The sequence below is a fragment of the Pseudorasbora parva genome, chromosome 2 (assembly GCF_024679245.1).
Source record: "Pseudorasbora parva isolate DD20220531a chromosome 2, ASM2467924v1, whole genome shotgun sequence".
NCBI classification, from domain to species: domain Eukaryota; kingdom Metazoa; phylum Chordata; class Actinopteri; order Cypriniformes; family Gobionidae; genus Pseudorasbora; species Pseudorasbora parva.
In genome coordinates, this window is record NC_090173.1 from 27,681,616 (window position 1) to 27,697,338 (window position 15,723).

Sequence of the window (15,723 nt, forward strand, 5' to 3'; positions counted from 1 at the left end):
TATCTTTGCAAGTTTATTCAAAATATTAATTAAAAAACATTGCATAATAACATAAATAAACATAATAAAAACATTAATAAAAATGTACATAAATATTCACAATACTTTGTTAAAGAACTTTTGGCACCAATACAGCCTTAAGTCCTTTTGACTATTATGCTATAAGCTTGGCATACCTATTTTTGGGCAGTTTCTCCCATTCTTCTTTGCAGGACCTCTCAAGCTTCATCAGGTTGGACAGGGAGCATCGGCGCACAGCCATTGTCGGATCTCTCCAGAGATGTTCAATCGGGTTCAAGTCTGGGCTCTGGCTGGGCCACTCAAGGACATTCACATAGTTGTCCCGTAGCCACTCCTTTGTTATCTTGGCTGTGTGCTTAGGGTGGTTGTCCTGTTGGAAGATAACCCTTCACCCCAGTCTGAGGTTCAGAGCACTCTGGAGCAGGTTTTTATCAAGGATGTCTCTGTACATTGCTGCATTCATCTTTGCCTCGATCCTGACTAGTCTCCCAGTTCCTACCTGCTGAAAAACATCCCCCCAGCATGATGCTGCCAGGTAATGAGTGGTGCTTGGTTTCCTCCAGACATGATGCTTGCCCCTCAGGCCAAAGAGTTCAATCTTTGTTTCATTAAACCAGAGAATTTGGTTTCTCATGATCTAAGAGACCTTCAGAGGCTGCTTGGCAAACTCAAGGCAGGCTGTCATGTACCTTTCACTGAGGACTGGCTTCTATCTGGCCATTCTACTATACAGGACTGATTGTTGGCCTGTTGAAAAACACTGAAGCTCTGTCAGAGTGACCATCAGGTTCTTGGTCACCTCCCTGACTAAGGCCCTTCTCCACCAATCGCTCAGTTTGGCCGGGCGACCAGCTCTAGGAAGAGTCCTGGTGGTTCCAAACTTCTTTCATTTACAGATCATGAAGGCCACTGTGCTCATTGGGACCTTCAATGCTGCAGATTGTTTTCTGTACCCTTCCCCTGATCTGTGCTCTACAGACAATTACTTGGACTTCATGGCTTAGATTGTGCTCTGACATGCACTATTAACTGTGGGACCTTACATAGACAACTGCTACCTTTCCAAATCATGTCCAATCAGCTGAATTTACCACAGGTGGACTCCAAACAGGTTGTAGAAAAATCTCAAGGATGATCAATGGACCTGAGCTCGGTTTTAAGTGTAATGACAAAGGCTTTGAATACAGTCCTTGTGCTTTTTATTTTTAATGAATTTGCAAAGATTTCAAACAAACTTCTTTCACATTGTCATTATGGGTTATTGTTTGTAGTTTGTATTTTTGAGGTAAATAATAAATTTAATCCATTTTGGAATAAGTCTGTAACATAATACAAATGTGGAAAAGGTGAAGAGCTGTGAATACTTTCCAGATACACTGTATATTATTGCAAAACTCCAAATTCATATATATAAATATAAGTCAGTTTTCAGGTGACATGAACTACTTTTATTCCTTTTCATACAAATTATGATTATAGGGAAGCATTTTTATTAAAAGATGCATTTTCATCTTTATTTCACTATAAACGTAGTGCATGATTTGTTAACAAATATATATTTTGGCTCCATGGTTATAGCTTTTCTAATGAAGTAAACTTGCTCAGTAGCTCACCTGAACATAATATAAGATTAATTTTTTCCAGGTTTTCCCCATTTCCCCAGGGTTTATATTTTTAGCTTGTATTATATTCACCAAATGTAAAGTGATTGTTAACACTTTTCAAAATACACACTCACTTTTACCATCCTGACATTTCATTAGTGATATAAATGTGTCACTTCTGAATTTCAAGCAATATGTGTGTCAACCTAATGAAACAGAACGCATGCATCACTAAGTTCATAGCGGTATTATTTGGATGATTCATTTCCATTCATCTCACCATAACACATTAATGCCTAATATGTAACGCAATTGACAACACTATTTTATCATACATTAAAAATTGCTATTGCTCATACTTGTGTATTACTTAATACTTCAGTGAATAACTTGACACACATCATTTGTTATGGGCATGAATGGGATCTCAAACTGTGCAGCTTAATGACAAGCGATGGACAATTGTATGCATTATGAAGTACAATTCTGATTAAGATGGGTAGAAAAACTCACATTCCAACACTGATGGAAGGACCAAAAATGTTTTATGTTACCTCATAAAGGATTTGAAGATAGTGTCTTTGGACTTAGTACTTACCAACCTACCTAGCAACTTCCCCAAACATCTTAACAAACAGATCGCAACACATATATATCCATTTAGAAAACCTTAGCAACAGTAAAGCAATGCCCTGTCAACCATCCATACCATGGGAATGTACTATTTAAATCTGGATGGTTGCTATGTAGTTTCTGCACTTACACACCCAACAATCACCCAAACACCCTAGAAACTATTTAAAACACCCTAGCAACTACAAAGCCAAATGCACTAACAACAATTCAAAATGCTTAAGTTTTGACAGAAAGTGTCTCTTAATATTGTTATCTTCAGGTACACAGCTCTGATGAATCAGGTGCTGGGAGCAGACAAAAAACAAATAAATTCTCTCCAAAGAGAAACAATAATCGAAAAAGAAACTAAAGACCAGCAGTGCTTTCTTACCAATTATTGTTGCTGTCGCGCTGAGCTCAAAATAAATGTTACGTGTATGAAAATTGAGACAAGGCAGCACAAAAGTGTAGGAACAGCATTTTAAAAGAAAGCATAGGTGAGCGACTCAATTTATAAAGATGGAACAGCATGCTGCATAAAGTCATTGAGGATTAACACTGTTTCTCTCTTCTCTGAAATGCTTCAGTTGCCTAGCACTTCAAATTAATTCACAAACGTAAAAGAGGCAGAAATATCCAGCCGGGGCAAATTAAAGATTATAAAGCAAAGATGTACCCTGTATGAGCCTGCCAATGTAATCCCAACTGTATATTTGTCCTAAATAATCCAGTGTGGTTTGTCACAAGGCACAAACCTAATCTCTAAGCCATCAAGCTGAGATAACACAATTTTGCATCCAAAAAAAAAATAGACAAAAGATCATTTGCTTTCATGCTTTTCTTGCTACCTGTGGCATTGAACATCTTTTCAAAGCATGCCCCCTGTAAGAATATGAAGCATTAGGAAACCAGTCCCTCCAGGGCAGCTTTTCCGCCCTGGATCTGAGACTGTTTAACTGCAGGGAGGGTTTTATGTTTTCTAGCATTTGGCAGGAAATAGCATAATACAAGTCAATACTGAGCTAATTTATTCTGCAGTGCCCATTTTCGCATACTGCAAAACACTCTACAAATCCTCCAGCTTCTGTTCTTGCTGTTTGTGATAATGTGACATGGTCATTAATTGTTCAGAGGAGGCAGAATGAGTCTTAAATCAAGCAGGTGGGCACAACCTCTGCTCTGCTCTGTATATTCACTACAAAAGGGTAAAAAACAAGGAGAAAGGATTTAATAATAGTCCCTAGACTGATGAACAGGACATGGGCTACAGTAATTGCTCCAGAATAAAATGAAGGAATAAATGAATGAGGAGAAAGGATGGAAGTGCAATGAATAATTCAAGCAAATATTTTTCATTGCCGGGTGGCGACATTAATCTGAACTGCACTAGGGGCCTTCCACCCTGTTTAAAACATTTTGAGCTTTCAATCACTGTCACAATATGCAGCAACTGAGATAAAAATGGCAAGGTAAAATTCTAAAACTATCTGTGATTGAAATCAAGAGAGGGGAAAAAACACACACAAAAAACCCCAACAATAACCAACAGTAGGTGAAATGGTGCTGTCCCTAAAGAGAATTTACATTGATCCATAAAAGTCAAAGAGCGTTTCAATGCTTTAAGCCAGAAGCCTACTCACATAAGAATGCCAACAACACAAACACACATAGCCAAACGCACAGCATGACGGATAACGTGCACTCTTGTGTCATCAGCTGGTGTCATGAACAATTCCATCTGCCTGCTGAGACCTCTAAGGACACCAAGGGATAGCCGTTTGTCTTATTAAAAAAAGAAGTATAAAACATATTACTGACCTATTGCATGTAGCCTAATCAGTGTGCTGAGTTACGTTGAGCTATTGGCTTGCAAAACAAACAATTTAAAACCCCCCAAAAATAAAGACGAATGTTTAAATTTCTAATCTAAGTGTTAAATTAGGGAACAGTCCTAGCCAAAGTATTCAATAGCGTATTCAATAGTTTTCAATGGGAGCGCCACGTTTTTAGAACTCCCTGAGTGTAACGAGGTGCTGAGCGAGTATTTCACGTTCAAATGCTCAGCCATTGGCGCTGAATGTTCGTTGCAGCCGCTCATCACTGTCACTTTTCACCCAGCCGTCCAATCAGAGTGGAGGAGGGAGGAGGGGCGGGACAAATACAACACAGACCAACCTCTACATTCTGCTTGTACAACGTCAACAGATGAAAACAACGAGCATAATAGATATTTAAAACAAGAGCCAGAGCAAATGCTTTACATTATATCGGTATTTTTTTTATATAGAATCAATACAGAAACAAACTGTCTGTGAAATGAGATACTAGTAACAATTCGGCAGATATTTCATAACAAGCAAAGAGTCTCAACTGAAAAAAATGCTGCGCTGCCAAAATGCTCTCAAGCGCCCAATGAGGCATTTTCAGCTGGCTAAAAACACTTTGGTGGACACGCGGCCTAATGGTTAGGAAGTCATGCTGGTAACCCGAAAGTTGCGGGTTTGATTCTGAATATATTCAGAATCAAACCCGCAACTTTCGGGTTTATATATATAATGGTGAGTTTCCAGACCAAACATCTTGATGTGGGTGCAACTTTCGGGTTTTATATATATATATATAAAACCCGAAATATATATATATATATATATATATATATATATATATATATATATATATATATATATATATATATATATAATTCCTGAGAAACCTTTTACTCCCTCAATTCATTAATTATATACAATTTAAGTTAAAGCAGAAATGCATGATACATTGTGGCATTATCAAAGGGGAATTTCTAAATGTATTAGTAAATAAAAGAGATGCTTTTCGGCTCCAAGACTTAAACATATATATCCCTCTCCAAAGTTATGAAGCTGCTTTGATTGACAGACAGGACAACACTGCAGCTGCAAACCCACTGCCTGGATTACACTAAACCTTGACAAGGAGCTAATGAAAAACTCCCACCTCTTTGCAGACTGCCAGACACAGGAAGAACACAAGGCCAGGTGAGCAGTGTGAGTGTGTGTGTTTAGCGGGGGGACAGAGGGCAGCATTAACTACTGATGAAACTGATTAATGGTTGACACTTTCCCAGTGCTGAGACACTGCAGATAAGATGCGAGCAGAAGATAAATGTGGCACTGGCAGCCCGGCACATCAGGCCTTATTGAACAGCTGTCAGCACTGACAGGAAGACCTGCGGTGACACCTGTGCAACACCCTGCTCACTGTGAGCACATACATACAGTAAATATGAACTAGGCATTCATTAATTAACTGCTAAACTGTATATATATAATCTACATTGCAGATTAAAAATAAAAGATAAATGTTTGTGTGTGTAATTATCACTATATATATATATATATATATATATATATATATATATATATATATATATATATATATATATATATATATATATATATATATATATATATATATATATATATATATATATACACACACACACACACACACACACTCCCTGGCATTGATTCAGCAAGGTGCTGAAAGCATTCTTTAGAAATGTTGTCCCTATTGATCACATCCAGGGCATGAAGCTCCCGTTCCACCACATCCCAAAGATGCTCTGTTGGGTTGAGATCTGGTGACTATGGGGGCCATTTTAGTACAGGGAACTCATTGTCATGTTCAAGAAACCAATTTGAAAGGATTCGAGCTTTGTGACATGGTGCATCATCCTGCTGAAAGTAGCTATCAGAGGATGGGTACATGGTGGTCATAAAGGGATGGACATGGTCAGAAACAATGCTCAGGTAGGCCGTGGCATTTAAACAATGCCCAATTGGCACTAAGGGGCCTAAAGTGTGTAAAGAAAACATCCCCCACACCATTACACCACCACCACCAGCCTGCACAGTGGTAACAAGGCATGATGGATCCATGCTCTCATTATGTTTACGCCAAATTCTGACTCTACCATCTGAATGTCTCAACAGAAATCAAGACTCATCAGACCAGGCAACCTTTTTCCAGTCTTCAACTGTCCAATTTACTTTGGTCCCCAAAATAAATGCAAAATCTGATCCACACACCTAGGAAATAGGATTTTTGTGCACCTCTAAATAACTAACAACTATTAATAGCAAAAATCAATTTGAGTTTCTTACAATTTGACTGTGTGTATTTATATAAACTCGAATGGATGATGTTTACGTTCCCATTAGCTAAAAGGAAAACCTTCCATTACTCGTCTGATGTGGATAAATCAGCAGCCATTACACTCATTGAGGCAAACATTTCCCACAAATGGAAAATGGAGACAGATTGAGCATGTGAGTATTGACAAATTTTCCCCATTTTTGCTGCTCATATTAACTGAGTTCAGTGCTGCCGGGGATCAGGTTGGCTTAATTTGATGCATGCACGATGTGGCGTGTTGTGAAGCTCTGAACAAACTCCTACACCGATATTCACATAATGGTGAACAATGGGAGCTGCGCCCACATTAACAGCAGCTAGTATAAAGTTTATCATCCATTACAGCCTGCATGCTCACTCACAAATACAAGAGCACAGCAGGAACTTTAGTTTTAAAGCAGAAGTTGTTTCCTGTAAGAGGAAAGAAATAAAATATCGAACATTTCCAGAGGGAACAAAAACACTTAATTATAAAAGACATTTAAGGAAAGGTAACCCCAAAGGTCAGGTCAATGCAGGTCCAATGGTGATTGTTACTTCTTATTTGATTGGCTTAGAATAACAGAATGTGCAGCTTCTAAGAGAGGACATGCAATGAATATGGCATTATATTATAAATATAATATAAAAAGATCTATCTATCTATCTATCTATCTATCTATCTATCTATCTATCTATCTATCTATCTATCTATCTATCTATCTATCTATCTGTCTGTCTGTCTGTCTGTCTGTCTGTCTGTCTGTCTGTCTGTCTGTCTGTCTGTCTGTCTGTCTGTCTGTCTGTCTGTCTGTCTGTCTGTCTGTCTGTCTCTGTCCACCTATCCAGCCATGATTATTTATCCACTTTTTTGTCCATTTATGTCTAATAAAGAAACAATTCAACCATATCACTGTCCATATCACTATTTACTGATATTCATGTAAATAAAAGCTACTTTTTACTGCAAACACGAATCACCGATCTTGGCAGAAGATCAAAAGACCTGATAGTAGCAGTAGAAAAGGCAAGAGGATCTTAAAAAAATATATATAGCCTAGATTCAGCACCAGCAAGGTTTGTCTAGGTGCAACAAGACATAAAACAGACAAAATCAGATATGCATATCTCTATAATTAGATGAATGAATAATGCATGCAGTCAGTCAATACTGTATCTCACACACCGCTGACCGAGAGCTAAAATGAGCAAGAGTGCAGTGTGTATCCGCGTGTCTAGAGCGTGACTTCTGCTTTATTTAATCTTCAAATTTTGCAAATGATGTGCAAATCTGATTCAGCCGTGTGCCAAGAAGGTTATCGTTAATAGGGATCTGGATTGGAAAAGAAATTAGATTAATGGCCTGGAAGAATCTGAATATCCCCAACCAAACAAATAGCCTAATTTTTTCCCAGCAATGCTCAGAGGTGCCTTTATTGTACGAGCAGGGCAAAAGAGGCAGCCAAGTTTAAGCTTCAATTAAGTGAAACGTCTCTGGCTTCTCTTCACCCCTTCCCAGGAGGAGCTCCTTCCGCGTTCCTGCTGCTGAAAAGATCAATTCTGCCTGCTAAATGAGCTTGCAATCCCATGGAACATCTACACCACCTCTATTTGTTTCAGGAGAAGAATATAAATACAAATTAGCCATAAAATTGCAATTGCATTTTAGGTTATGCCGTTGCAAGTCACCATCTGTACAAATTAGTTGGATTCAATTAAGGCACATTCCGCCCATTAGAACATGCTGAAATTGGCGCAACACAGGAACAAGTCTTGTTTTGTGTTTAACTGTCAGATCCCAGATCTCAATGTCACAAATCCTATCCTCAATAGGCTCTGACTTTAACAACATTACCGCACACAGTATCATGAAACCATCCTAGGCACTGATCTAATCAAGTGGCCCTAACTATCCCTCCATCTGCTACTTTGTACTCAACCTGCTTGCTGTGAGTATTACATGCCCTGCGCAGATGATAATGAGCTGCCTGCTTGAAAAAAAAAACCATGCATCCTTCCACGGCATCTGAGCAATTCTCACCAGTGGCACAAAACTGTGGGGCAAGGCTTTTCTTTCCGCAGGCAACAGTGCTTGTTATGAGAATTAATTACAGTAATGACGGCATAATGAATGAACATGACTTAACTTGCATATGCATAATGTTGGTATTTGTGTTAGCGAAGGGGAAACATTTCCTGACGTGTGACAAATGGGGCAGCAAAAAGCTACGACGAACCTACTGTATCAGCGAGGGCTGTTTTTTGAAGGCACTCTGCTTTAACGGATGAAAAAAAAAAGATATATATAATGAATTCGGAATGCCGAATTTGGCCTGTGGACTCTCTGCTCAGAAGAGCAGCCCTGGCTTCACATGTGGTCACATGCACACGACGGGATAGATATTAAGCCAGCGGTTGAGCGCTCTCACTCGCATGATGAATGTTTGTTTTGAAGCCCTGTAGAGTCAGGTACCACCTGGTCAGAATTAAATGAACCATATCTAGGTTGAACTCCCACCGTACAATAATACAGGAGGCTGTTTACAATCTAGTTGACATTTATGCACTTATTCACAGTGCGCATGAATCAGAACATTTGGCGTTTTAGCGATCCTGGAAAAAGAAGCTGAATTTTAATATTGTGGAGAAGACTCCACATATATTTTGTAGGATTTCACTCAGTAGTCTGGGCAGGGAAACAAACACTTGTGGGGCTTGTATGACAGACGGGTCTTAAAGTAAAACCGACTGTTGTACTGCTGGCAGAAGTATTATCATAACAACCCATCCTGCCACATTAGACGTTTGAGAGCGGAAGATTGGCTGCCGTAAACCATGCGCCTTCCCGGGCTCCGTATTTGCAGCCATTAGTTCCCCTTTTAGAGTGAAAAACCAGGCAAATATAAATGTGCAAAGATGAGATGAGGGAATTCAGGGTACATTGAACACTGATGCATTTTAAATACCGAGGCACATTGCTTATACTGTAACCTTATTAATTCACCTCATTACGAGCTTTGATATTATTTTGGAGCTCATTCATGACTAATGCCCCATGGCGGCGGTTAGCTGATGGAGTGCGGGGGGGCTTGTATCAGTGGAGCTTTACCGAGCACAGAGGACATCTTCCGTACGGCCCCTTGAATATGGACTTATTACTCATCTCCCAAACCCAAAGTGACAGATGCTCCAATGTTCCATTTATTATTGAAGGCACCCAATAAATATTTTCCTGACCTGACACAGTGAGTAATGACAGAGTACCCAGCCTGACAAATTATGCTGCTCCAGAATTTCAAATTACGCATTTTCGATGCCGATTCTGGCACAGACGTTGGCTGAGCGAGTAAGAACCCCCCTCCCATGAACCATGTCATTAGCCTGCGAAACCGTGGCCGTTTCGATTATGCAATGTGAAGGATCAGGGGAGCCAAAGAGGTTCCTTCACTCTGAGATGAAACTGTGAGGCTCACAGCTAACAAAACCAGCACATCTTGCTGATGCATCTAATGTTTTCCAGGAAAATGCATATTTATGGTGACAACGTGCAGCTGGAAGGCCGTCCAAAACTCCCTATGCTGAGGCACAAACTTAATGTTTTCCAATGCAGAACAAATGCAAATTCATATGAACACAGATATAAGTACCTCCCCTAGCCACATGTTCAGACAGAAGGTTTATACTTGAAACACTGAGCATTTAAAATTCAGGCGGAGGAGCAAATAAATTATGTCACTGAAATCTTGTCAGCCCTGATAAATGTAAAATATTCATCCTTTAAAGGACGAGAGAGGAAAGCATTTTTTCTTTAAAGCACAGGTGGTGGTTTATAGCAGGCAGAAGCTATGGGACATTCTGGCAGGCTTGCAATCTACCTTTCCTTCATGGTGATAGGCTGAAAAAAGTAATCCAAAGCTACTTAAACCCTGTTGAATTTCCTGAGTTCTTAACCGATGCTGATTTCAGCCACTGGTGCAACAGAGGAACACACTTACCTGGACATTTTTAAAGGACAAGTCTGGTCACCCAGCTTCCGTCTTTTAAGCCCCACGGCAGCATAATACTGCTATCAAGGTTTAGAGGTTGGACCAGCATTACCAGGCCTAAAGGGTTAAGAATAACCAGTTTGAAAACCAGATAACCAGGGGTGACTTTGGTACTTTATCTATGTTGAAGAGTACCTGAAGAGATTTATCCGTTAACATTCCCACTCCTCAATGCCAGCTGCTCATCTAGACCCCCTGCTGAATATGTCATGTGACTAATCATTCTGGATGAAAATGATGTATGAGGAGGCTGATGGCACCAGAAGCATGCACACTTCACAAGCAACCTGAGTTATAATGTGGAAAGCAGCAGAGAGGGGAAAAATAAGTCAATTTCACACCTTTAAGAGTCAACCAAATATTATCTGTCACTGGTAAAAGCTTCTATAATATAATGAAATACTTGAATGCTAAGAGAATATTGCTTTTTTATTATTGCAGAAAATTGTTATGGTGCTTCCTTTCCTTGATCTATGCCAATGATTCACTGGGTGAACAGTTCCATTTTAGTGTGATTGAGACTTAATTTAAGATCCAGTTACAATGTAAACATATATGTTTTACATAAGTGCTAATTCTACATCTCAATTATTCTAACTGTATCTTCTAAAATGTATCTAAACATTTTATGTCAGAGCCATAGCCCAATGGGTTGTACAAGTTTTTAACATAGGTAAAAATGCTGTTGACTAACAAGTTCGGTCTCCGTCATGTCCAGATCCCAATCAAACCCATCTGCTCTATACAGTACTGTAAAATAAAGGAAAATAAAGGAAACAAACTAATTAGGTACCCACTGCAGTTTAGTAGAGAAAGACAAATATAATAAATCTATAATATATCACAGTGCTTCACTTTTTTCACATTTTGAAATGTTACAGCTTTATTCCAAAATGGATTTAAAAAAAAAAAAAACTTCAATTCAACAATAAATACCCCATAATGACAATGTAAAAGAAGTCAGTTTGAAATCTTTGCAAATTCAATACAAATAAAAAATGCAACAAAAAACAAAAACAAAAAAAAAATTCACATGTACATTCACAGTAGGTATTCACAGCCTTTCCTCAATACTTTGTTGAAGCAACTTTGGCACCAATTACAGCCTAAAGTCTTTTTGAGTATGATGCTACAAGCTTGGCATACCTATTTTTGGGCAGTTTATCCCATTCTTCTTTGCAGGACCTCTCAAGCTTCATCAGGTTGGACAGGGATCATCGGCGCACATACGTTTTCAGATCTCTCCAGAGATTTTCAATCGTGTTCAAGTCTGGGCTCTGGCTGGGCCACTCAAGGACATTCACATTCATGTCATGTAGCCCCTCCTTTGTTATCTTGGCTGTGTGCTAGGGTCTTTGGCCTGGTGGAAGATGAACCTTCACCCCAGTCTGAGGTTCAGAGCACTCTGGAGCAGGTTTTCATCAAGGATATCTCAGTCTGTACATTGCTGTATTTAGCTTTCCCTCAATCCTGACTAGTCTCCCAGTTACTGTAGTTGATAAAAATCCCCACAGCATGATGCTGCCACCAACATGCTTCACTGTAGGGATGGTATTGGCCAGATGATAAGCAGTTCCTGGTTTCCTTTAGACATGGTGATTGCCATTCAGGCCAAAGAGTTATTTGAATCTTTGTTTCATCTGACCAGAGAATTTTGTTTCTAATGGTCTGAGAGTCCTTCAGGTGTCTTTTGGCAAACTCCATGCAGGCTATCATATGCCATCTGGCCACTCTACCATACAGGCCTGATTGGTGGAGTTCTGCAGAGATGGTTGTTCTTCTGGAAGGTTCTCCTCTCTCCACAGAGAAATGTTGGAGCTCTGTCAGAGTGACCATCAGGTTCTTAGTCACCTCCCTGACTAAGGCCCTTCTCCACCAATCGCTCAGTTTGGCCGGGCGACGAGCTCTAGGAAGAGTCCTGGTGGTTCCAAACTTCTTTCATTTACAGATGATGAAGGCCACTGTGCTCATTGGGACCTTCAATGCTGCAGATTGTTTTCTGTACCCTTCCCCTGATCTGTGCTTCGATACAATCCTGTCTCTTAGGTCTACAGACAATTACTTGGACTTCATGGCTTAGATTGTGCTCTGACATGCACTGTTAACTGTGGGACCTTACATTGACAGGTGTGTGCCTTTCCAAATCATGTCCAATCAGTTGAATTTACCACACGTTTACACCAATCAAGTTGTAGAAACAAGGATGATCAGTGGAAACATAATTTGCCTGAGCTCAATTATCAGTGTCATTGTAAAGGCTGTGAATACTTGTGAATGTACATGTGATTTTCAAACTAAATTCTTTCAAGTTGTAATTTTGGGATATTGTTTGTAGAATTGAGGTGAAAAAATATGATTTGAAACCATTTTTGAGTTGTAACAACTCAAGGCTCAATTACAAGGCTGTAACATAGGTTTTTGGAAAAAGTTGTGAATACTTTCCGGATGCACTGCATATTGTAATATAAAATAATATAATAAAATGTATTCTTCAGTCTTGGCAAGTTCTGAAACTGTATCTGTGTTTTTCAGTATTGTTTATATACATTACTATTTTAGTATTTATTAATATATATTCTCTCTCTCTCTCTCTCTCTCTCTCTCTCTCTCTCTCTCTCTCTCTCTCTCTCTCTCTCTCTCTCTCTCTCTCTATATATATATATATATATATATATATATATATAGCCCTGGGTATACTATTACATATATAAAAAAGACGTTTTACTTACAAGTTTGTTGCACCATTCCTGTCGGATCCAATATAGAAGGCAAAACAGTGTATCTGCAAATCCAGCACCTGAGACTTGTTTACAAATGATTCAGCGGTGAAATGAAGCGAACACACGTACGGTCTTCCCCACGTCAGCTGGAACTTCATTAAAATAAATTTATTTATAAACATTTATGTAATAAAAGTATCACACATTCCTAATATTAGGATGCGAAAGAAGCTTGCAGGGACTGTGTTCTTCCACAATATCTTGCTATCTTCTTTGCCATGTTTATTGCTGCTGGCTAGCATGATCCGAACAGCTCCATGAGTCAGTGGGCGGGGCTACTGAATTAGACATGCTTATTATTCTGTAGAGGCGGTGTTTCGTCGCGCGACGACGTAAAGATGCGCACATTGTTTTCTGGGCCTGGTGTCTATAAAAGCTTTTCTTTGCCTAAAAAGCAAGTTTTCAGCTCTGAAACTTACAGGATATTCTTATATTATCATGACCTTTTATATAGCAAAGGCTTAAGGGAAAATTGATTTCTCAATTCATCACCCCTTTAAATATTGCCACTTAGATTTAATTGATTTCTATTTCAGTTTTTTATACCTTTTTGTCCCTAAACTTAAACTTATTTTAGTTAGCTGCCAAGGCAATATTTCAAGGCATAACATTTTTCATCTTATATTTACATATATTTATTTTAAAACTATATTACCAGTTACCAAAAAACAAATGCTGTTCAGCGATCAGCACTGTTCTCTGAACAGGGGTCACGTGAGATTCCCTGTGCTAAATAAGAGAACTGACGCACAATAAACAATGAATCAAAGAAGCGCCCAGGCAAAGGAAGAGGCCACGATCATTTAATTATGCCGAGATATCTATTCCTGACTCAAATCTCATTGCGGTGACAGAGTGTGTTTCCTCGCCTTCATTCTGACTGACACAGAGTACTATTCGGTTCTGATTTAGAGTCACGTCTCTCCTCTCGCCCCGCACCCTCTGCTAGCCAGCAAAGAGGCAGTGGATACAATTACCCATTCTGATCGGGTTTCACTGCACTAGAATAATCCTCCCCATTATTGCCATAAATATTTCATGAATCATTTTGACAGAATAAAGGAGTTACTGAGGCCTCATATTAATCCAATGATGTTTTTTTTCCTGTCACCATAACGACCCCCTATTCTTATCAACCCCTGACGCTGTCTAGGATTGTTTACGTCTTCATCAACAAAATGTTACTGGTTACTAAGTGGCACATGGCCTGTGGCCTTGTCTGCCCCCAGCTTCACCCCTGCCCCGAACGGTCACTGCGCTGGCACATTTCCACCGCCTTCCAGAAGCAAATGACATTTGTCATGGCGTGACCTCTTGCCGCAACAATCGACTGAAAGTGTGTTGAAGGAGCACTGTGGTATTGTGTCAAGCCCATGCAGCTATTTCTACAAATATGTCTGAGTGCAGCAGGGTCACCGTGATTCAGTCCTATAGTGATACTGAACTAACTCGCATGACATTTAGCTGAGGGGAATCTCTGGGATTTGTTGCTTTGCCCTGGCCGGTGCCATGGATCTACCAGCCCGTATGCTATACACCTTGCATATGATGCTGTGCGACATGAGAGCTTACTGAAAGCATGTTGAGCAGCACATCCTTCAGGGCAAGTTGATCAGTGTGAAAAGCCGTCATGTGTTGGTTAAAATGGCTTGCCCTTGGACAGGCATGCTACTCAGGTCAGACACATCACGCAGCTGCAGTCTGGATTCTGGCAGGGCCTGGATTTGCAGCTGAAAGGTTCACACCAGTTAATTGGCCCTTGCTCAAGCCTGCGAATCATATGTCAGACAAATACTTTCAGCTGCAACTATACACAGCCACCCTGCAAGAGAGAGGGTGAGATGGGTGTGGAATGAATATTGAAGTATTCTGGGCAAAAGTAATGATGCAATTACAATAACACGATTCTTATAATCATATTCCAGATCTGATATTACATTAAAGTATTTCAGTGAATGTTTAATTTGAACAAAAAGCATTAAAAGTAATGACCACTATCAAGTCCGTCTGATGTCCTTATTGGAAAAATCGACCAATGCATGTTATACTTCATTCAGAATAGAATTCAGGATAGGGCTTTAATAATATCATATAATTCCAAGTATATTTTAAAAAAATCTCAACGAAGGCTTCATATTTGCATCAATTATGCAAAGCATTCCATTAACCATGTTTATCAGTCCTTGTCTCTTTTTCCCAACCATGCTACAAGGAAGAAAAGGAATAGATTATCTTGGCTGGTTTCATAAAAGAGTGAACATTTTTATTTTGACCCCATTATCACTTTCAACAGTATAATTGTTCTGGCAGTGTCAAAAACTCCCTGTAAAAGTGACCTCAACTAAAAGCATTCATGCACTGAGAATTTCATATTCATCTCTTGTATGTGACAACTTTCAAACTTATTCAAATCAAAAAGATACTTTATTTTTTATATATGTCTTCTACTATATATTTTATTACAACAGAGAAAAGAGGGAGAACCAGAAAAAAAAGACGAATGCT

At 39.3% G+C, this 15,723-nt stretch overlaps 1 long non-coding RNA gene across 1 annotated transcript in view; it reads right to left on the reverse strand.

Moving 5' to 3' along the window:
* LOC137039259 (uncharacterized) overlaps window positions 1-15,407 on the reverse strand; it is a 64,503-nt gene extending 49,096 nt beyond the window's left edge. Inside the window, exons 1-5 of the long non-coding RNA XR_010897608.1 lie at window positions 14,791-15,407; window positions 13,168-13,310; window positions 11,133-11,188; window positions 10,574-10,725; window positions 10,388-10,495 (exon numbers count right to left, since the gene is read on the reverse strand). This is a non-coding gene — a long non-coding RNA (uncharacterized lncRNA). The remainder of the gene's footprint in view (window positions 1-10,387; window positions 10,496-10,573; window positions 10,726-11,132; window positions 11,189-13,167; window positions 13,311-14,790) is intronic.
* Between the last annotated feature and the right edge of the window lie 316 nt (window positions 15,408-15,723).